This window comes from Girardinichthys multiradiatus, chromosome 12, assembly GCF_021462225.1.
Source record: "Girardinichthys multiradiatus isolate DD_20200921_A chromosome 12, DD_fGirMul_XY1, whole genome shotgun sequence".
In the NCBI taxonomy this organism is placed as follows: domain Eukaryota; kingdom Metazoa; phylum Chordata; class Actinopteri; order Cyprinodontiformes; family Goodeidae; genus Girardinichthys; species Girardinichthys multiradiatus.
The window spans coordinates 37,252,673-37,277,157 of NC_061805.1; the positions used below are offsets into that span (position 1 = coordinate 37,252,673).

Sequence of the window (24,485 nt, forward strand, 5' to 3'; positions counted from 1 at the left end):
GCTTTTCACATGTACACTTCTACAACATAATAATACACACCGAAATCCAAGGTTACACTCCACAATAAAGGCATAAGTGTAGTGTTCAGCTTGCTGAAAGGAGCAGTGTTGGGGTCCAGGGTTACAAATCCAATAAAATGACAAAGTGAGCGTTTACTGTCATGGGTTTTGCCATGATATTTTATGGCGGGAGACAAATTTAAATAGTCTATCACAAGAAAATCTAGAAAAATAATTATCTTGTGAAATTAACAAATTAATATTATTTTTGAACCCCTTCATAAACTATACCGAATTCCTGTTACACTTTTTTATTTTACAAATTCTGCAATTTCCTCTGAAACTGTTCTCCTGTTTCGGCCATAATAAGGTTCCCTTTCTACTAAAATTCGCTCTTCCATCTCCTTCCCTCTTCTTTCTCAGCTATCTGACTACATACCGTTAGTGCTAGCAGAAAATTCCCACTTCACCTCAGGGGAAAAAGGCATTTTTTTCCTCTGCTGCACACATCTCTCATTCTTCTCTTGTATGTTTTCTATGCTAGCAAAGCTTCCTCTCTCTGCATGCAGCAGAGAGTTTGCTCCATCTCTAGTAGTCCCATAAGAGAACCTACAGTGTGATGTTACAATCTTCCATCCAGAAGATCCCCTTTCTCTAACTGCTCTTTTCTCTCTTTCCCCGCAGGTTGTTCTTGATCTTGTTCTTTTTTCTTGTCTCTGACTGCTTTTTTGTTTTTTCTTCACTTTATTATTTGGCCCTTAAACCTCTAACACTTTCCTTCTCACAAGATCCTGTCACCTGTGACACTTTCAAAATTGTGCCTTTTTCCTCTTTATTTTAATATTATCTTATGTTTTTTTTTTTTAATAATTACATTGGAGAAAAATCTGAATTTTCATAATTTTGTTAAAACAAATAGAAAGAAGAAAGTGTGTATACTTTTGTACAAAATAATTGCAGCCAAGATGGTGTTCACATTGGTATTCTTGGTGTGGTTATCTTAAAATAACAATTTCTAGAGCATTTTATGTTCAGCATTAGGCAACACGTCCTCTTCCAAGTATTTTAACATATACAAAATGACCAATGGTCACCGGTATGTGGTAAATTGGACTGAGACCATTGTATGAGAAACATCCCTTTGTTTTGCAGTGTACTATGGTTTGAATTCAGTGTTTGGGACTGTCTGCAGTCCTTAGACCCAAGATAACAACTTTGCTTTCATCAATCCATACAATGTTCCTAATTGGTCTTCGGGCCAATAAATGTTTTATTTGGCAAATTATAATCTCTTCAGCCTATTACATTGTATCAACAGGACTTTACAGGGCTTCTTGTTGACAGCTTGGCTTAGGTGTATTCTAATTGTTACTGTACTCAAAGGGTATTTTCACACCTGAGGTGTTTAATCTGTTAAAACCAACTCTGGTTCGTTTCCCCCCTAGGTGCGGTTTTTTTGTGTAGATGTGAACACAGCAATCACAGTAGGGGGTGGACCAAAACATCTGTACCAAGATATTTTGAAGGAGGTGGTTTTGGTACATTTCTAAATGAATTCTAGAGTGGTACATTTATGGTGTGAATGTGATCCAACCCCGATCTGACACAGCTACCAGTTTAATGCTACAAGCTTGAGCGAAATGCCTTCCTGTTGCCAGGTTTGCATTGCATTGTGGGATACAGTAGAGTAAACAAAATAATAAACAATGCCACGTCTTTTTTGTAAAGCATAAAGCCCTATACAACCTTCAAGAGATTTCATAAAATCACTCGGTATACTGCACTGATAATGATGCCTAAAACATTACCCAGAAATACAGTGATGATATGATTAAATTCTCTGTATTTTCTAGTAGCTCAGGACACAGAATCTGCTTCCTGTTTTTACATTTGGTACTCCCACCCCAGACATATCTGACCAATAAACAGGGCGATTGTTCCCACGCAGTTTGTGGTTGCAGGTTTTGGTTCGCTTGGAGTTTTCTCTGATACAGACCAAAGTAAACAAACCATATGAGTGCAAATGCCCAAGGTTAACTGTAGACCTTATTTGACCATCACGGAGCTGATCAGTGGCTTAGTCCTCACCATTTGGGCTATTCTCTAATCCCTTGGAATGATAGTCTTTGGTTTTCTTCCACATTATCCTGGGTTTGGTTTTCACATTTATGATCTAAGCTGAGCGCCCTGCCATTTTCTGCCCTTCATATGTTTGCCCCTCTGAAATAAACTTTTTAATAAAAGTACTCTTTTCCTGATCATTTCAGAAACAACCTACATTCAGAGACAAATTAACAATAACAGCAGATAGAACATTTGGTGCATTCTTCCCTAAATAGGGGCCACCTGTTGCCCACTGTTTTCTCTTAAAATGAATGATCTCACTTATTGAACTCCACTGCTATTATTTTATACACAACCTGTTAGGAGCATGTATGTCATGACTGTTAGATCTGTTGATTATCTATTCCTCTACTACACCTTGTAGGGAATTGCTTGGCATGTATACAATGTCTACTGCAAACATTGACTGCTCTGGTTATTGATTTGAACACAACTGTAAGTTTTTGGTAATAAACATCTCATAGATGCATGCATTTTATTCTATTTAGCATACAATTTATAACTTGCTGACGACAGGTCCTGTAGGTGTACAGTGCATCGCATGTGTTGAAACCTTTAAACATTTAAACATGTTGTCACATTCCAAACACAAACTTCAATGTATTTTATTGGGATTTTATGAGACCGACAAGTATATAATAGCACCTTATCATGAGGTAAAAGAAAAACTACAAAAGTAACTATTTATTTCTTTTTCTTTCCAAATACAAATGTACAAACTGTGGTTAAAATTGGTATTTACCCCTCTAAGTGAAACCACCTTTTGCTGCAATTAGAGTCACTAGTTTTTGGGGGATGTCTCTACCACTGCCAGAGTGGATAGAGAGCATCTGTGAACAGCGATTTTAAACCTTTGCCTTAGATTTTCAATTTGATTAAGGTCTGATATTTAGCAGGACCATCATCACATAAAATATTCTTTCATCTAAACCTTTCCACTATGGCTCTGCCTGGATGTTTAGTCATACTGGAAGGTGAACCTCTCATCCAGTCTTTTGCAGCCTCCCACAGGTTTTCTTCCAGGATTACCCTCCATTTAGGCATATTCAGCTTTCCATTAATTCTCCCTGACTTCTCTCTCCTTGTGAAATAAAACTATCCCCACAGCATGATGCTGCCACCACCATGTTTTACAATGGGGATAGTGTTTCAGGGTAATGTGATGTGTTGGTTTTTTACCGCACACTGCTTTTCGCGTGTACCCAGTTAGTGGTTTCTGCAAATAAAACTTTTCATTGCCCTTTTTAAGTAATGGCTTTCTTCTTGCCAGTCTTTATTAAAAATCATTGCATTAGATTTGATTTTACAGGTTTCAGACTAAAGAGGACTGAATACAAATTCACACCACACAAAACATCAAACAATTTTAAAAACTATGTTTCACTTTCCTACCACTTTATGCACAGTCTAGTGTGTAACATGACAAATTGAATGGCATGGCATTTGGACCTGTCTGAGGGAAAGATATATGTGTTAAAATAAAAGAGAGAATGTGATTTGGGTAGAAGTTAACTCACCCCTGTAACCATTGCCAGGATGATATGTTTGTTTAGGGAGGTCTCGGATGGATATAAAGAAGTGGGGACAAAAATGTCAGAACCCAATGCCTGTGTGATCAAGAGCAATCTCACAGTGAAGAGCAAAGTGACAGTGGGAACAAAAGCAAACTTTGACATGTCTGGGTAACACAACCCTGCAGTGTAAATGACAAGTGCAGAGGCCATACACTAGAAGTATGTTGGTTACACACATTTCTGCCAGGCAAAAGCTGAAAATCATACACCCACGTTCAGAAGAGTAAAAGTACAATAAGCAATTGGTACAATATGTTTGTTTGGGTGGAACTTGAACCTGTCTGTGCCCCGGGGCCACAGCCAAGCAGGTGTTGGTGTGCATTCACACAATTGTATACTGAAACTTAGAACACCTGGACACCTGGACTGAGCTTTATATCTCTGTCGGACTTATTGAAGCTGTCACGCTCTCCAAGACATAAAGTGACTTTAAAACTGAGGGGGGCACACCTGTTTCATGGGAGGCCCCCGGTCTGTTAAGGACACTCTCATAACAGCTGAAATGGTAACAAAGTTTCAAGTGTTTAATTGGTGCTTATATTCAATAAAAGCTCAAGAAAAATCATAACATATCACAGAGGCATCTTAACAAAGGGACCTAAAGGGTAAAGGTGGCTTACTGTGGCATGTTTAACCACTTAAATACTGCTTCATTTGTAACCAAAGCTTTTAAAAATGTGGCCTAGTGTGTCTTTGTGGTGGAGTAAGGGGGGGAAAAGGAGCTTTGCAATTAATGCTGCAATGACATTTCTCAAAATGGAGATTTTCTATTTTCTTTGAAAATAGAATATTTTAGGTACTGGAGGTACTGTCTTAGTCAGGGCAAACTGTATGTGTATTACAAGCTATAAATGCATCATTATATAACATTTGTCCCAGTTTATTACTTTTTGGAGCAATAATGCTAAGTTTGATATAATTCACCTATTCCTAAAGTCTGAACTTTGATCAAGATATGGGTAAAATGGAAAATCAGTCCTGACCCAGTCATGGTCAGATGAAGTGCATCGACAGCCTTGTGGGAGAGACCTGAGCTGCTATAACACCAGTCAGTATTAATTAGAAGTTTGAAGCAAAGCATTAAGTTTACGAAAGGGAAGATAACTCTTTCTGAACATTTGGTCCACACACAATTAATAGGAATGGAAGAACAGATGGTTTGAGTGGAATTATCAACGAGTCATATAAAAACCGAGAGGAACCAAGATAATGTTAGCATAACACATCAGAAAAAAGTTCACTATAGAAAGATCCTGACCAGAATAAGATGTGTGTTAACTGAAGACCTCATGTAGTTGTATTTGCAAAGTCAGAAAATTATGAAACTTTACCCCATGTTGGAGCAGAGAAGACTGTCGAGTAACTTTTCTGTGGTGTGGGACATGGGAAGTTGCAATGAAAATTTTGTTTTAATTAAGTTCAATGGTAAAAAAAACCAAAAAAAAAAAACCTCTTGCATCTTATTTCTGAACATGTGAGACTTGTTTTATAAAAAAAAATATGAGTGATAGGCAGATTTTTAGAGCTTTACAAAAATAAAATTTAATCTTATTAAATTTGGGTTATTTTTCTACTGAATTCTTTATATTTTAAACATCACAGGACCACAAACTTCTGTAAGGTTAAAGGATTACTTTTTGGTAAATAATATTCTTAAAATTCAAAACAAAAACAAAACAAAATGACAAAAAACAGAATATAGGAAAAATACAGCCAATTTTATTGGGCCCATATTTCAGACTACCTTGCAATGCATTATAGTGGTTTCTGGATGTTGGTAACCTTTTCCTTAGTTGTTATGATGTCACTGTACGTTTAGTTGATCCATCAGGCAAGAAGACACATTTCTTTTGGTTGTAAGCTGTAAGCAAATTAATTAAAGGGGACTGGGATATAACTAGTTGTTTCAGAACTTGTCAAATTAGATTTGAACCTTTTAACATTAAATTTAAGAAACAAGGATCTGACTACTCAAACAGCAAATTGATTTTCTTTCATGCTCCTTAATGAGGTGTTCCCTGTAATTCAAGAGGCTACTTGATTTCGAATGGACAGGTGAAGACTTAGAGGCTCCTAACCTGTTGTACCTACACATTTTAAAAGGTTTTTGGAAGCTTGTCATAACGTATCCTGACTTATTGAGAAATTATACCAATAATGATATAGCAGCAGACCAAAACTTATTGAAAATGACAAAAAACAACCAAATAAAGGAGATACTATTGTAAGTGAAGCAACCTGAAGGAGTAAGAAACAAAGAAAAATAAAAACAATGAGAAAGGACAAGGATGAAGTGGCTTGGGGTTCACATAAATAGGGTGTAGGGGGAAGTTAAAATAAAGGGGAGTGGGATTGTGGGACCTGTCCTGCACTCGACCTGCAAATGCTGGCACGCCCTGTCCTTCTGGTGGCTAAATAAAGAGCCCAAGGGTGGGCTGGGCGGCTGGAGAAACAGACACAGAGTCGGCATTACCCAGCTAATCTCATTATGGAGGCAGCTCTGCCAAGCTGCCAGGGGTCAGCCAGAGTGCCACGTCAGTCACCGCACCTCTGGCACTCCCCTTGACCCCCCGAGCAGGTTTAAAATGTGACGTGTCGTGACCAGGGATGAGAGACAATCAAGAGTGGGACCGATAATAAAGGAAGGCAACATGAATCTAGCTTTGTTGTTAATTGGTTTTACAGTGTGGAAAGTATTTGCAAGCAGTAGATTTCAAAACAGATGAAAACCAGAAATTGGACAAAAGGGGAAAAAAGACAATAAGACAAATGCAGTGAGAAAAATGTAAAGCTGGTACTAGAGAATGAGAGTGAGAAATATGATAAAAAAGAAGAGCTACAGAAAGAGGTTGAAAGGATGGATAATTAGCTGTTTCTCTGCAGCTTGGTTCAATATATTCACAGCGGATTGTGTCAGGGTAGTGGTGAACCAGGCAATCTCCATCCAACAGGGTCAACTGTGGTGTGATGCATCTCACGAAAAAGGTGTGTTTCACAAGATGGTGATCCCACACCGGACAACATAAAGTGTAAATCCATCAGAGACTCACAGAGACAGTCATGTTGGCATTCATACATTCGTGTCAAATCAATTTACAATAAATATGACGAGAAGCCGAGAGCATCCTGAGGCCTGAATGTCCTTATGTAGTTTTCTCTATCTGCTTTCTTATCGTTCTTTTGTCCATTCTCTCCCACTGTGGACACATTCGAGACCTGATGTTATGGTCTTCTTAGCTCTCGCTCTTGTTACTGGGTTGATATACTGCAACACCTGCAAAGTTTAGGCCAGTGGAGCACCAAGATCTTGTCAGCCGTTCAGTTCCAGGCTTTTACAAAACAGGGACAGAGAGATAAGCTAAATGTAACTGCATCATATAGACAATATACAATGAACACCATGGTGTCTCAGAGAACCACCACAAATTAAATCAAACAAGAAAATTCAGTTTAGAACTTTTGAGGTGTGTATATCTGTGTAAAACATAAAGAATTTATGTATATTCACAGAAAGATGTCACCGGTTTTGTCCAAGAAAATTAAAGTGCCTTACGGGGTAAATGTAACTTGTTTCTCATACACTATTATTACGTTTCTTAAAACCAGTGAACAGAAGCCTCACTTTGTTGTTAAAAATACAGCCTAGTCCAAAATTATTCTAGACTGAAATTTAAAATGATTTTTATTTAACCAAAAAGTTCATTTCTGACAGGAAATAATGCAGGCATTTCTGAAGACATACAAACCAGGTAAAATGAGTATGAATTTTGAAATATTTTGAACTGCCTAATTATTAATGGAAGAACGTTAACAATACACTAATCAAACATTCTTATAATTGCTGACCAGCTTTTTGTATGTGTCTGTATTTTGACGATTTATTGAGTTCCAAGTCGCCTTGGAGACTCTGCAGGGGCCAATCCAAAACATTAAAGACAGTGGCGACAGAGGTAGGGGTTTGTTCAGTAACCAGTGGGTTGCCGGTTCGAACCCCCACTCTGTCTGTCTCAGTCGTTGTGTCTTTGGGCAAGACACTTCACCCACCTTGCCTGCTGATGGTGGTCAGAGGGCTCGTTGGCACTGCATGTATGGCAGCCTCACTTCTGTTGGTGTGCCCCAGGGAAGCTGTGGCTACATTGTAGATCACCATTGTCAGTGTGTGTATGAATGGGTGGACGACTGATTTTAATGTAAAGCGCTTTGGAGTCTCTGCGGACTTGATAAAGCACTATACAAGTGCAGGCCATTTACCATTTACCAATAATATTACCTACAGTCATAAGAAACACATTGGTAAAATTAAAAGACAGGGATATGAGTTACTTTGTGCTGAACTATATTCTCTGTAGAGCACTGTAAAGGAAGATGGGCCTTCCCAATCAATAAATGTGGCAAGAATAGTGGGACTAGTTTTGTGTACAACAACTTTATGAACTAAGCTCAGTTTTTGAAGAGCCTAATCTTGTTACTGCAACTCATGATAGTAAATACAAGGTAAGAAGTTTGCATGAAGGATGGAGAAAATCAAGCAAAACCAAAGTTAAAAGGGATATACTGGAAGTTTTTGAGGGTTCTTTAGGTCTTGAAAGCCTAAAGAAGTCGAACTTCACAAAATGTGAAATGTGAAAGTCGGACTTCCCCTTGACAAATTCCAATGATCCTAGTCCTGATGTAACAGAGCCTTGGTTTGGTTTATTTCTGGTGTGAAAACATTTTCTAGATATTGCGGACTTCCAAACCTGTCGTAACTGATGGCTGTAGGTTTTAACTGTAATATTTCCTTACAGCAAAGAGAAAATAATAAGATGGAGAATATTCAATGCCAATTTCACTCATCTTTTAACCACCAGATAGTTGGTAAGTCGGCAGTTTAATTTGGATTTGGAAAGTAATAAATGAATAAAATGCTTGTCTTTTACTCTAACAACCTATTGTCAGGGCTCTCTGGGTGAGCCAGGGTTTTACCACCCATGATTGTTAGTTTATAGGTTAAAAAACTATTTTACATGTGTCAAAATTAACAATTGAGTTTGAATATCTTTCTAATCAACCAATTTGCTAGCAAAGTTAGTGAGCAAGGTACAATAATAACACCTGCTCAATTTCTTTATATCAATGTTCTGCACACTAAGTGTTTAAAAATTTCCTGTAAACTCAAGAAAAGAGTTTGCACTTTACATTGAGACCATCACCCAATAGCCTCCTAAAATAGGTTAAGATAAATTGGGGGTAAAGGTTTAGCTAACTAGAAAGGAAAAGGCGCTAAGTAAAAGGCTGAGAGTTCACAGTAGAGTTCAGGTCAGCCCAGCACTGCATTGGGCCCCTGGCCAAGACGGAGATTGGTATAAGCTCCTGATGGTTCCACTGTGAAAAGGGATCAGAGGAGCAACAGAGGGTGGGACGGTTGAGAGGACAGAAGCGGGGTGAATAGGAGGTGGGTAGGTGGGTGGCTTGGGGAATAACCATTCGAATGGCTCGGACCCCAAAATTTAGATTTAAATTTGTTTAACAAGCCTTTCTGAAAAAAACCTGCGGGGAGCTAGCTAAGTGAATTGCCACCAAACCAGAGAAGAGCCTGGCTTAGCTGTCTATTTACTGTAAAGCTAGCATGGACTGTGCAATTTTAATGACTGTATTGAAAAAACAGTGACCCATGCTAGGGCCTTTGTAGTGGATGCCAGCTTTTCCAACCTGAGGGTAGATAAAATTAACCTCAGTTACTAAAGAATAAAAGCTGCACAGTAAACTACTAGTATGTGCTTTCTCGTGCTTTTCATTAAAATAATGTAATATGAGTATGACTGGCAATAAAGTGTATGTTTTACTTGTCATGATGTTTGAATCTTAAAAAAATAATTTAAATTAGTTTATTAACTTTAAAATATCACTCTTTTAAAAATATTGAGGTAGTTTGCAAAATTGGAGGATTATTCAGTGACTGTAGTGGGTTTCTGCAGCTCTAAAGATGATAAGAAACTACATATAAGAGAAAAATTATTTCACCTGTACAAAGTTCTTGTAACCACTGATCAAAAAAATCCTGTTTTTTTCTGCAGTTTTTGATAATGGAGAGAGGTCAAACATGTAAAACTTTTAAAAAGGGAAATGTCCTGTCTTTGGAGTTGCGCCTTTTTTTTTTGAGTAGCCGACAGCAGTGCTGATTTAATTATTAATTCTTTGTTAACTGAGAGCCATCTAGGTAACGTTGGTGTCCCAGGACAGATTGTGTTCAAAATAAGTGTCCAGGGCCACATCTGAAGGTGACCTGAAGAAAACTGTCCTCAATGTGTCCTGAGTACGCTCACACCTGTATTTAGCACCGTCGGGTCGCTCAGGTCGCATGTTAGTGCCAGATATGAATGTGGCCATACAGTGCCTTGCAAAAGCATCTACATCATGTAGACTTTTTCACATTTTGTCATGAGTCAAACCACCAGTTTTGCTTCAGTTATACTGTAAAATCCTTTGGGGACATGTCTCAACCAGCTTGGCATATCTAGAGACTGAACTTTTATTGGATGGACATTGGATGAAGAGCTTCAGTGGCCATTCCTTTTCAGGTCTTGCCAAAATTTTATTGGGCCATTTTAGCAAAGGTACTCTTTGATCTAAACCATGTCAATGTAGCTCTGTTTCTATTTGAAAATAATGTGGGTTCTAAAGGCAATTGGTTACTGTGCATTTCATTTGGGGGTATTAGAGAAAAGGGTTTTGAATATCAATGCATGCCACACCATTGAGATTTTTATATGTAAAATAAATTGAAAACAATGTATAGTCCGATTTCACAACTTTGCGTTGGCTTATCACATAAAATTCCTATAAGATATGCTTAAGTTTACAGTTGCAACGAGACAAACGATGGAGAAGAACAAGCATTATGAATGCTTTTGCTGAGGCACTGTACAAGTCATCAACTTTTTAGTAACCATATTGCGCATGTATTTACTGTGCGTGTCTGTGCTCTAAAAATATAGGTATGATAATTAAGTCTGGTAAATACTAAAATTGCTTGAATCTGTGTTCAGGAAAAAATAAATAAAACTTGATCCGAATAATCCTTATTTGCTATGCAGGCTAGGAAAATGTTTTATCTTTACAGATATATATGGAAATACATATCCAAGAAAACATACTCAACGACCCCTCACATGAACACATATATCTAGATCATATGTTAGGCTTGCTACAATTATGTTACAGTATCTAATTTTATACGTATATATTATATGACTGGGGTCAGCACATGTGACATCTTCTCACAAACAACCATGTACGATAGGTATGTGTTTATCTCATAGCCTGTACACATTGTGGAAACTCATTACAGGAAAAATCAATGCATGACATTGGTTTATAGCAGACGGCATTTCATCACCTTGCGACCTCATTTTATACCCTCTTATTTCAAGCTGATCACAAACACCTAACAAATGAACACAGTCACAAACACACAAATCAATACAACCAGTGTACACATAGGCCAGGTAATAATCCTTATGAGTATGATTTAAACACAACTCAAGATGTGTAAACCTTGGATTTACACATTTCGTTAGTGGATATATAAAAATGGAGTTGCAAAACATAGCATGTTTTGTTCAATTGTGCATTTATTATAAAAAAAGGCAAATATTTTAAAGTACTGGGGATAAAAAATGATGTATTTTTATATTTAAAGGCAGGCTTGTCTAATCAAGATATTAAACTTGAAAGAGACAGGGAAAGAATGTGGCGAGGGACTGCTGGGCACTAAAGAGGCAAATAACAAGATGTCTACAAACTCAAATATGCACACTCAAACTCAAACTTTCTCTTCCTCCACCATAACCTCTGCTCTAACTGTGAATAACGTACCCAGCAAGTTTAAAAGCCAATGCTTTCAGGCACAACACTGTCTGCATGGGGGAATACTTTGCCTCAATACCTCTCTTTCTTGACTTGCGCTTCTCTTTCAGCCTTCCCCCTCAAAGACAGCAAGCAGAAGGGTTTGCAAACCTATGCTCAAAAGTGATCAATTTTTAATTTCTCACAACTTTTTTTTAAAGTTGTGTCAAGGAGATGACAGCTCAAAAGAACCCTTGGGAAGCCAGAGGAACTGGAATAGAGGAGTTGTAGTAGGGTGAAGAACAGGTGAGCCAAACAGAGGAGAGTAGATGATAGGGGAAGAGTACCAAAGAGAATGTTGATAAGATAGACAAGAATTTTCAATAATTTTTGTGTTTGGGTATATTTAAAAAAAAACTGCTTAACCAGGTAAGGATTATGTAAATTGTCTCCAGTAAAGTATTAAAACAGTTATACACAGCATTTCTTGCTTATTCTGTAGTTCAAATCAGGTAGCATCAGCTGTTGACTTAGCCCTTTGGCTCACTGCTTTGCTGTACAAGGTAATGTGGGTGGTAAAAATCAAGTTGAAAATCTAACTGTTCCAAATTAAGGAATTTTTTACTGCTGCTAATGTGACCTAAATACTTTGTTCCACAGCTGGGTGGGCTAGCACCTGCTGCAAGCTCAGCTAGCTTATTGCAGCTCAGTACAGCACTCTTGCTAATTTTTCAGATTCAATTAGCATGCCTCAGAGATTTCCAGTCTAATTGCAAGCTACTTCACAGCTACCTCTCTGATTAATTGCTGCCCATCTGTGGACCAATGATTGAAGGTTCTGGTGTGCATCCTAAAATATAAGATCCATATAAGCTTGCACTCTAAATGGTGACTGAGACACCAGATTTACAGTCATGAGAAAGAATAGAACTCTTGACATATTTGGACATATGAATGTGACAATTAAATTTCAAAATATATTTTGGCAATACTGAAAAATCCAAGCCACATCAGTATGCAACAAAAACCGATGACCATGTATATTAAAAATGTGTGTAAAACAAAAGAAATATGTTGGTGAGGAATAAATTAGGACACCCCACTTTTTGCCCAAATCAGAATCAGAATCAGAATCAGAAAAGCTTTATTGCCAAGTACGTTTTTGGACATACAAGGAATTTGTTTTGGCGTAGTCGGTGCAATACAGTACAAATTAAACAGTATAAACATATCTACAATATAATATAAATATATGTGCACAGTTTTAAGTGAGTGAGAGTAAATATAGAGCAGTATAAGATGCAAGAGCAATACAACAGTGCAGGTGATCATTGTGCAAGTAAAGCAGGAGTCCAAGCTGAGCGTTAATGTAACACATAGAGTTACAAGTTACAAGTGTCCTGTCAGCAAAAAAAGGGGGGGTGTGGGGGAAAGGGACAGTGTCAGGGTGGTTTCCGGGCTTTGTTAACCAGGCTGGTGGCAGATGGGAAAAAACTGTTCTTGTGGCGTGAGGTTTTGGTCCGGATGGACCGCAGCCTCCTGCCAGAGGGGAGAGTCTCAAAGAGTCTGTGACCGGGGTGGGAGGGATCAGCCAGAATCTTCCCTGCCCGCTTCAGGGTCCTGGAGGTGTACAGTTCCTGGAGTGACAGTAGACTGCAGCCAATCACCTTCTCAGCAGACCGAATGACACGCTGCAGCCTGCCCTTATCCTTGGCTGTAGCAGCGGCGTACCAGATGGTGATGGAGGAGGTGAGGATGGACTCAATGATGGCTGTGTAGAAGTGCACCATCATAGTCTTTGGCAGGTTGAATTTCTTCAGCTGCCGCAGGAAGAACATCCTCTGCTGGGCTTTCTTGATGAGGGAGCTGATGTTTGGCTCCCACTTGAGATCCTGGGAGATGATGGTTCCCAGGAAGCGGAAAGATTCCACAGTGTCAATTGTGGAGTTACAGAGGGTGATGGGGGCAGGTGGGGCTGGGTTCTGCCTGAAGTTCACAACCATCTCCACTGTCTTTAGAGCGTTGAGCTCAAGGTTGTTCTGGCTGCACCAGTCCAACAGATGGTCCACCTCCCATCTGTACGCAGACTCATCACCATCAGAGATGAGTCCGATCAGGGTGGTGTCGTCCGCAAACTTCAGAAGCTTGACAGACTGGTGACTGGAGGTGCAGCTGTTGGTGTACAGGGAGAAGAGCAGAGGAGAGAGAACACAGCCTTGGGGGGAACTGGTGCTGATGGTCAGGGAGTCAGAGACGTGCTTCCCCAGCCTCACGCGCTGCTTCCTGTCAGACAGGAAGTCAGTGATCCACCTGCAGGTGGAGTCGGGCACACTCAGCTGGGAGAGCTTCTCCTGTAGCAGAACTGGGACGATGGTGTTGAAGGCAGAGCTGAAATCCACAAACAGGATCCTGGCGTAGGTTCCTGTGGAGTCCAGGTGCCGGAGGATGAAGTGAAGGGCTAGGTTGACTGCATCATCTACAGACCTGTTGGCTCTGTAGGCAAACTGCAGGGGGTCCAGGAGGGGGTCGGTGATGTCTTTTAGGTGTGAGAGCACAAGGCGCTCAAAGGACTTCATCACCACAGAGGTCAGGGCGACGGGTCTGAAGTCATTAAGCCCTGTGGTCCTTGGCTTCTTGGGAACAGGGACGATGGTGGAGGACTTGAAGCAGGCTGGCACATGACATGTCTCCAGTGAGGTGTTAAAAATGTCTGTGAAGACTGGAGACAGCTGATCAGCGCAGTGCTTCAGGCTGGCTGGTGAGACAGAATCCGGACCAGCAGCTTTCCGGGGGTTCTGTCTCCTGAAGAGTTTGTTGACGTCCCTCTCCTGGATGGAAAGAGCCGTCCTCGGCGTGGGTAGGGGGCTGGTGGGGGGGAACTTCAGGGTGGGGGTTGGAGGTGCCAAGGCCCCTCTTGAGGTTGGAGAGATGGGGATGGTGGATTGTGGCTGCAGCTGTTGGGGGGCGTCGTGGGAGATGGTTGCAGGACTGTCCCTTTGTCTTTCAAAGCGGCAGTAGAACTCGTTCAGGTCGTTGGCGAGGCGTCGGTCGTTGATGGAGTGGGGGGCTTTCGGCTTGTAGTTGGTGATTTGCTTGAGCCCTTTCCAGACAGACGCAGAGTCGTTGGCTGAGAACTGGTTTTGGAGCTTCTCAGAGTACAGTCGTTTGGCCTCTTTCACTGCCTTGCCAAACTTGTACTTTGCCTCTCTGTATATGTCTTTGTCCCCACTCCTGAAGGCCTTTTCCTTATCCAGTCTTAACCTTCTGAGTTTAGCTGTGAACCAGGGTTTGTCGTTGTTGTAACTCACCCTGGTGCATGATGGTACACAGCTGTCCTCACAGAAGCTGATGTAGGAAGTCACAGCCTCTGTGTACTCGTCCAGACTGTTGGTAGTAGTCCTGAACACATCCCAGTCTGTACAGCCTAAACACGCCTGGAGATTCTCCACAGCCTCACTGCTCCACTTCCTTGTCGTCCTCACAACAGGTTTGCAGAGCTTTAGTTTCTGCCTGTATGCAGGAATCAGGTGGACCATGATGTGATCGGATTGGCCCAGTGCAGCACGTGGGACGGCGTGATAAGCATCTCTGATGGTGGTGTAACAGTGATCCAGAATGTTGTCCTCTCTGGTCGGACATTTTATAAACTGTCTATATTTGGGGAGTTCGTGGGTCAGATTACCTTTGTTAAAGTCGCCAACGACGATAACTAAGGAGTCCGGGTTGGTCCGCTCCACACTCAGTATCTGGTCGGCGAGCATGCGCTGTGCGACCTGCACGTTAGCTTGCGGCGGGATGTAAACACCGACCAGGATGAACGAAGCGAACTCACGGGGGGAATAGAAAGGCTTACAGTTTAAGATGAAGGCTTCCAGGTCTGGAGAACAGTGCTGCTGAATCACTGTCACGTCGTTGCACCAACCACTGTTGAGGTAAAAACAGATTCCTCCACCTTTCGCTTTGCCGGAGAGTTCCGTGTCTCTGTCCGCTCTGTAGAGCTGGAATCCTGCCAGCTGCAGCGCAGAGTCCGGTATTAATCCACACAGCCACGTCTCCGTGAAGCACAAAACTGCTGATGAATAAAAGTCCCTGTTTTTCCCCAACAGCAGTTGTAGTTCCTCCATTTTGTTGGGAAGTGAGCGCACGTTAGAGAGAAATATTCCAGGTAACGGTGTTCGTAGTCCACGCTGGCGAAGACGTACCAGCACCCCGGCCCGTTTCCCTCTCTTCCGGCGTTTCACCGCGTGAACAAAGGTGAGCGCACCTTTGACCAGAATGTCCATAAATTCCAGAGCAGTAGGCAGAAAAGTGGGAAATAACTCCTCTGGTGTAGTAGCCCTGATGTTCATGAGTTCTTCTCTGGTGAGAGAGCTCCGGGTACCATCACAGAAGACCGTTTTAAAGCAAAAAACAAAACAAAACAATGCGCACCAACACGCCGAGGCGACCATCTGCGGCGCCATCGCCGATATACCAATATTAGCTGTAAGTAAAACAGTATATAAGTGAAAGACATTCAAAACAACCACCATCATTACAAGGTCTGGCTGTCCAAGTAAGTCCACCCTGAATGCAGAATGCAAGAGTAACTAATACTGAGTAACAATGTTCTCAATATGGCCACTTGATGTGATATGGCATTTATTTGGGGCAAAAAGGGGGTGTCTTAAATAAAAAAACAGACATTCAAAACAACTGCTATCATTCCCAGGTCTGGCTGTCTAAGTCAGTCCGCCCTGAAAGCAGAATGCAAGATGTTAAAATAATTCTTAAAAAGTGCTAAAATGCTAACCAACAGCAGGCTATCTATACTGTTTTTATGAAAGGGCATACCTGTTTAATATTAATAAACTGCACAAGTTTAACTTTCATGTGAGGAGTCCAAGGTGAAATTTAAGAAAACTTTAGTTAGAGAGAATGTAGGCAAAGACTGGGACTTGTGGATTAATGTACTTGGGAAAGACGAGTTATTTGTACACCGTAACAGAGGGCATTTTGGGCATTAACCAAATATAGCTTTAAAGAAAAAGAAAATGCTTTATCAGTTGGGAAGCAAATACATAAAAGTATAATGGTTTGGGATGTGTTGCTGCAGTCGGACCTGGTCAGCTCACAATAATAGAATCAATCAGGAATGTGTTGGAACCTGTGTATCAGAAGGTGCTTGAGAAAAATGTGCTATCGGCAAAAACAAAACTTAAACTCATAGCTAATCATAGCTGAACCCTGCAACATGACAATAACTCAAACAAGTAAATCTACCAATGACTGGCTGAGAATTAAGAAATGGAATGTCTTGGGGAGAGTCAAAGCCAAGATCTTTATATTAGTGAGATGCTGTGGGATGACTGAAACAGCCTGTAAATGCAATAAATATCTTACAGCTGAATGGGAGGAGTGACACAAAAGATGTGTTGGGACCTCAGCCATGAGTTACAACATTAAAGACCAGTAAGACTTTTCTGGAACTTTTAAAATAAATCGCATTAACCTACTCCCAGGACAGTCAGGAACAGAAGGAGAGCGGACTTCCCGTGACATCACTGTTTGAATAAAAACCCAGCATTCCAATAAACAGATCTCTTTCCTTGCAGATTTCAGATGGGAACTGGACAGGAGAGGCACTAAACGCACGTTTGTCTCCTCGATGGCAAGCAGACATAACTCTTCAAACTGGATCCAAGAGTGTCATACGATCATGCGATCATATGCACAAAGTTAAGTAGGGATGAATTGCTGTTTGTGTATACAGTATTCATTCACTAACGGGGGTAATTAAGGTGTAAATGTGGCTTGACTTTTCTTTTTGAGGTCTACAGAAGAAAACTGTGTTCCAGAGAGTTTCCAGCAGAGACCCTGTCTCTACAACGCCGAATGCAGCGGTTTTCCCGGCCTGAAGGAAGGACAACGGGACCGCATCACCGCGGCCACAGACGTTACATGCAGTACGGCTGGGCCGAACAAGCCGCCCCATCCCACAGCAAGGGAAGTTAGCTGTAAGTTAACCCTTTGTTTACCTACATGTGGATGTTTTCTCAATGCCCAGGACAACATATCTTCAGCATGGTTCACGTAAGAGGTGGTGTTTGGGCAGAGAAGTTTAGTTTAGAGTTAAATAATCTATATAATGTTCGTTTAATGACGTTTGTTTTTGTTTGCGTTGAGAAACTCAGCTACAGTAAGTGCTAACAGACTTGCAATCAGCTGAAGATGTGTTCTGTGTTGTGTTTTTAAAGTTAAGACAAACTTTATTTAAATGGGTGGTTTTTAAACACAGAAGATCGGCCATAACGCGCCGTCCACGCTTATGCATTTCAACCCTTTTATTAGGGGTATTTTAAAGGTATGTGTTTGATTCTGATGAAAAGCTATAAGCTTCTTTTGTTAGTTCAACCTCTAACATCTAAGAACACGTGCTCGCCCGCTTTATGAGTCAACTGAAGATCATTTACCCAGAAAGGCTGTTAATTTCCAATCTAGGAAATAATATTTCCCTAAATATTATTTTATTAAACGTGATAACTAATTTAGCACTAGGCTGGTTTAAATCTTATTTGTCTGACAGATTCCAGTTTGTTCATGTAAATGATAAATCACCTTCAACTCCAGGGTTAATTGTGGAGTACCACAGGGTTTAGTACTTGGCCCAATTCTCTTCAGTATATACGTATGCTTCCAATAGGTAAAATCATCAGGCAGCATAGGATACATTTTTACTGTTATGCTGATGATACTCAGCTTTACTTATCCATAAATCCTGATGAGCCCAACCAGTTAGATAGACTACAAGCATGTCTTCAAGACATAAAAACTTGGATGACTTTAAATGTTCTGCTTCTAAATTCAGACAAGACAGAAGTTGTCGTCTTTGGAATCACTTAACTTGGATGGCATTAAATTGACCTCCGGTAATAAAGTAGAAAACCTTGGTGTTACTTTTGACCAGGATATGTCATTTAAATCCCGTATTAAGCAGGTTTCTAGGATTTCCTTCTTTCACCTCTGGAACACTGCCAAAATTAGAAATATCCTATCCAAGAGTGACGCTGAAAAACTAGTCCATGCATTTGTTACTTCAAGGCTGGACTATTGTAATTCTTTACTATCAGGATGTCCACAAAATGCAGTTAAAAGCCTTCAGCTTATTCAAAATGTTGCAGCAAGAGTTTTGATGAAAACTAAAAAGAGATCATATTTCTCCTATTTTAGCTTCCCTTCATTGGCTCCCTGTTAAATCCAGAATATAATTTAAAATTCTCCTTCTCACACATAAAGCCCTTAATGATCTAGCTCCATCATACATCAGAGATCTGATTGTTCCATATATTCCTAACAGAGCACTTCGTTCTCAGACTGCAGGTTTACTGGTGGTTCCTAGAGTCTATACAAGTAGAATGGGAGGCAGATCCTTTAGTTATCAGGCTCCTCTCCTGTGGAACCAGCTCCCAGTTTTTAATCCGACACCGTCTACTTTTAAGGCTAGGCTTAAAACTTTCCTTTTTGATAAAGCTTATAGTTAGAGTGGCTTAGGTTATCCTGAGCTATCTATGTAGTCATGCTGCTATAGGCTTAGGCTGCTGGAGGACATAATGACCACTTTCACTCTCTTTGCTACATTCTCATTCTACTCTTCAATTTTGCATTATTTGCTGTTATCTCAGCTTTTAACTTTATGTTCTCTCTCTTTTCTCTTCCTAGAAGCTACACCTGGCCTGACACTGTATCTACCTGACACCTTCCTGAAGGGGGGCATCACCCAAGCTTCTGCTGCCAACAGCTTAATAGTCACCTTCTACTGATGATACATTTGGTCCTGTCCTTCAGTGTTTAACCCTATTTTTTCTCCTAGACTTAGCTACTGACTGAGCTTTTACTGTGACTGACCGTATGTGTTCTCTCTCTCATACTCTAAACTTAAAAACTGGCCATTAAAAGAGTTACATCCATTAACATTTATTTTTCCTTCACCATACAAAGTACTCCTGGATCAGTGCTTCTGTGTTCTTTTTCTGTCTCTGCTCTATTCTCTCAAACCCCCAGTCGGTCGTGGCAGATGGCCACTCACACTGAGCCTGGTTCTGCTGGAGGTTAAAAGGCAGTTTTTCCTCTCCACTGTCACTACATGCATGCTTAGTATGAGGGATTGCTGCAAAGTCTATGCAAGTGACTGTCCATTGTTGCTACATGCTCATCCAAGAGGAGTGAATGCTGTAAGTCACTGACTCGATTAAATCTACTGGGTTTCCTTGGATAGAAAAACTTTTTATCCAATTTGAATAAATAACTGAATCTGACTGCACTGTTCAATAGTTAGGATTAATTGGAATGTATGTACCTGACTTGAAATCTGTATGATTCAATTGAATTGACATTTTAAAGTTACCCACCTTTCACATAATGCAACAGGAAACAATACTCACCAGTTATTTTTACCTTTGCCTTCCTCCCTCCCTGTTGGATGGAGTAAAGAGGAGTCAGGTTTAGCCTAAACCAGCTCAGTTATGGCTGACATGCAAACACACCCTCCATTTCTGCTACCTGTGCGATCCCTTCTCTTTTCCATTGGTTACAATCAGTCTGACAGAGAGAGGTACCCCCAATCCATTTGGTTTTTAGTATAACAATGGCCACCAGTGGGCTCTGGGTGGACAAACCTTATCATTTTACTATTTTACTTAGTACCCCTACACATAGCCCATTCTAAAATGGCCAAACTCTAACACTCAGTAGTTTGTTTTAATCTCCTCAACATCCTTGCACCATTCCAAACCCTTTGTGAAGTGCCTTGAGACGATGTGTGTTGGTGCTATATAAATAAAACAGAACTGAATTGAATCAAACACCATTGAGACCCAAAAGGTTTGGTTCTTATTCAAAATAATATTTCCTTAAATATTATTTAACTAACAAAAGGCAGCTAATTAAAAACTGTTGAGAATTAGTCATCCAGAAGGTTGGTTTTATTCAGCAAATCATTCTTTAAAATTTTGTTTTATTAAAATAATGTTTTATCTGATCTTGCATTGTGAATGGTTGTTTGAAGGTATACCAATTATAGCCTAAGTTAGTTCCAAGACTATCCTAACTTTATTTCCAGATTTTTCAAGATAATCCTTGGTTCTCAAACATAAATAACATTGAATACTAATGCATCACTCTTTTGGTAATGGTTTTCAACCATCTTTGATTCACTTGTTTATATTGTACATAGCCCATTAGTCTTCCTTATTCTTTCATTTTGCTTGGTAGTTTAGTTGGGTTGCTTTTAGCATAGTAAAGAGTTTGTTGGTTGAAATATGTTTGACTTTGAGTTGACTTAATTTTGTTAATAAATTCTTGTATTTTAAGAAATTGTGTGAATTCATTCTGTGTGTACAGAGTTTTGCTGTTCAATAATGCCAGAGCTTGGCTAATCCCTTTCAAATATGTCCTTATACCACTGCCTCTTGGGCTGGTATTCACAGGACAACCCTTAAAAGACCAAATTATTATTTAATAAAATAATAAAATATTAATATTAAATAATATATTCATATTTATAATCACAACAGATTGATGTCAGAGACTGGTAGAAGGCTGCAAGAAATGTCTCACTAAAGTTATTTCAACCAAAGGGGGTAAAACTAGTGTATATAAATTTGTTGATATCTTATATAATGGTTAAAACAAGTCTAATTTTAGTATTTACCTCTAATTACGTTTTTTTTTTTTTCAAAGCTTAAAAAATATTAAATTAGACATTGATATGTGGACATTTATCAATGAAGAGCTGATTATTTAATGTAGTGTCCTAATTTTTTCACGTTTTATGAACTCACAGAAGAAATGGCCTTAGTAAAAATCTACAGCAAAGTCTTTACTCATCAAGCAACAATAAAAGCAACAACGACTTTAAGCACTATGGACAAACAGATTTTAAGGTAGTAAAAGGTCATGACAATCAAACACCCAAATATGTTCAACTAACACCCACTAATAAGCAAATGAGTAAGCACACTGTGCAATACACAGTTGCAGTTTTAATATGTAAAAGTGAGTTTTACTAGCCTTGAAACATACCAGATAAACACTGACAAGACAATAAGCCCTTCTACCCATGTAAGCGTACAAATACAACTGTGGATCAATACTGTCGGTTAGGCTGCTTCTCTGTTTTCCTAACCTCTACCAAATAAAGATGTTGTCTAGACCCTGAGATCATAACCCTAATTGAGATCCTATAGAAAGACAAACACCTCTCCCAACCAAACCAGATCAATAGCTGACTGTCGTTCTGGCTGTTGGCCAGTGTTTACTTGTGTTGACCTCTGGAGCTCACCGTGGCGAGCACCAAACATATCCCAGGAGGAACAGAGAGAAACACTAAGATAGACAAGATGAGGGCGGACATTTGACAAGCTGCCGAGAAAATGCCAGAGATACTGCTATCAAAGTAAAAAGGAGTAGGGTCAGAGAAGAGGGAAAACAAGGGTAAAGGGAAAATGAGGGAAGAGCAATAACAAGCGCTCAAGAGGGGGCAAGTGAACAAATATCGAAAAGAGCAGGGGAAAAGTAAGCACAGAGCTTAGACAAGGTGAGGAGCACAGAAAGCTGGTTTAAGGAGTCCAGCTTGGGTCTGATGCAAGACAAAGGGATCCTGATGAGGTTATAGCAACAATCAGTAAGTTAAAGACTTCCAACTATCATGGCTGGGACTTGTTGCCCTCAAATCCACACAATCCTTTCTCTGTTCTCCAACCCAGCCCTATTGACAAATCTAAAACCAAGGTCACAGCAGCGTTTACACAGCTTTTAGCTCAAATTACATCACCCAAACGATGGCTCGCTCGGTGCTTCACACTGTCACTGAGAGCAAATGACTTGGCTTACTGCCTTTACGATGAAACAGAAGAATAAAAGAGAGAATGCATGAACCAATAGGATGAAAGAAAGGTTGGATGGGGGTATGGTGTTTTAAGGGTCAACTAGAAATACAGAATATACATTCACCTGCTGCTTTATTAGGTGCATCTTTTTAATGGCTTATTTACACAAATTGTTTTTCAGCCAATCATATGGCAGCAACTCAAGGTCATTCAGAGGTAGAATGGGCAACAAATGGATTTTGTTTTGCGATTTAGCATGGTTGTTGGTGCCAGAAAGGTTGGACTGAGTATTTGTCAAACAGCTGATCTAGTGGGCTTGTCATGCACAACCATCTTTCAAGTTTACAGATACAGACTTGTTTCAAAACAGTGAGAATATCAAAAGAGTGTTAGTTGTGTGGAGGGAAATGGCTTGTTTATGTCAGAGGATGGAAATGAGTGGACAGACTGGTTCAAGATGACCAAACTTCAACAGTACTTCAGATAACCACTCGCTACAACTAAGGTATGTAGACTGCCATCCCTGAATGTGCAATACATTGAAGAACTGCAAAGGTAACAAATAAACACACTGAGTGCAGGTTTTGTCAACAAAGAACAGGAAACTGAGGCTTTAATCTATACAGGCTCACCAAAATTGGACAATAACAGATTGGAAAAATATTGCCTGGTTGGATGAATCTTGATTTCAGAAGATTTATGTGGTGGGGTCAGAATTTGGTTTAAACAACACATGTTTCAGGCTGCTATTGCTGGTGGTATTTTGGGTTGGTATATGTTTTGTTTTGAGGTGAAGACTCCAGCAACACTTAAATGCTAGGGAAAAACTTTATTTGCATTTCGTCTTGTGGCCTTTATCAGGGACGTTCAAGGCCACAAGCAAAAACATGTTGATCTGCTAATAGTTGTTCCCTAGTATTTTAAGTGATACTGGAGTCTTCATCTCACCAGATGTTTGTCACTCTCTAAGCACTTAAAGTAGTAGTAGATGAAGTTGTGTCAGATGCTTTTGGATTCATTTTCTTGGCACACTTTTCATCCCTTGGTAACAAAGGAGCATTATTTAAATGCAACAGTCAACCTAAGTATTGTTGCTGACTATGTCCATCCCTTTTTGACCAAAATATAATAATCCAACCAGTTTCTTGAAAATGAAAATGCATTCAATGTTTTCCAGTGTCCCCCAAAGTCACCAGATCTCAATCCAATCAAACACTTTTGGAATATAGTAAAATGGAAGATTCATATCATGGATGTCCTACTGACTAGACTGCAGTAATTGTGATGGTATCAGGCGAACATAAGCCAAAACGTCTTAGGAATATTTCAGACACTTGGTTGAATCCATGTAACAACCACATAAGAAAGTGGAAGCAAAAGGGAGTCCAACCCAGTACTTTCTAGGTGTACCTTATAAAGTGCCCAGTGAATGTGTAGGAATATAGCAACTTGACAGGCTATTCCATGTTTGTTCCTTAAAATACTATTTAAACAGCCTAAAATATATTAATAAAGGTATAATTTCCCAACAATATGTTCGTCTTCATGAGTCTATAGAATCTTCAAACACAAAGCATAATGTGCATTGTTGCTGAATTCCAATAATGATGTATAACTCGCCCTATGCACAAGAATATAATACCAATATGTCAGGTCTCTGATTTGGCCACAATTTGCATGGTTATAATAGCTTATCGACTGGCTCAAGGTTGAGCAGGACCAGGCCGCCTCACTGTAATGACTGGCCACGTGCCTCTGACAGCTTATTTCAAGCTTCTGTGGCTCAGTCACCCAGCTCTCTGTCTCATCAATATCCAATCTTGATCCCACTATCTGCATCCTGAAAAAGTCCCCGCTAACACGTCTGCCCCCGTCAACCTCACCTTTACCTCTTTTATTCCCTCTCTGCCACAGTTTTTTATCCTTTCAATATCATACAAGCATTTCCAAAAGAGATCAATAAAAGCACAATTCATAAGGCTTTCCAAAATCTGATTGTCTTTAACCATTTAGCCATAAAACAGCTATTGACTTTTCCCAAGACACCTTATTTAGTTAATTACCTTTAGAATCCAGCATTAAAAGTACTGTATGG

The 24,485-nt window shown here is 39.9% G+C and overlaps 1 protein-coding gene and 1 long non-coding RNA gene across 7 annotated transcripts in view; one reads left to right on the top strand and one right to left on the bottom strand.

Annotated features, from left to right (window-relative positions):
• The window catches only part of LOC124878511, a 53,716-nt gene extending 34,129 nt beyond the window's left edge, over positions 1–19,587 (top strand). For all 3 annotated transcript variants that reach the window (XR_007040804.1, XR_007040803.1, XR_007040805.1), the window contains 3 exons: positions 17,120–17,247; positions 17,337–17,521; positions 19,224–19,587. This is a non-coding gene — a long non-coding RNA (uncharacterized LOC124878511). The remainder of the gene's footprint in view (positions 1–17,119; positions 17,248–17,336; positions 17,522–19,223) is intronic.
• The window catches only part of fam172a (family with sequence similarity 172 member A), a 213,827-nt gene that overhangs the window by 18,481 nt on the left and 170,861 nt on the right, over positions 1–24,485 (bottom strand). The window contains exon 11 of one of the 4 annotated variants that reach the window (XR_007040801.1): positions 3,642–3,731. The exons of the other annotated variants lie outside the window; for them this stretch is intronic. The gene's annotated coding sequence lies outside the window, so the exon portion shown is untranslated. The remainder of the gene's footprint in view (positions 1–3,641; positions 3,732–24,485) is intronic. 4 annotated transcript variants of the gene reach the window in all.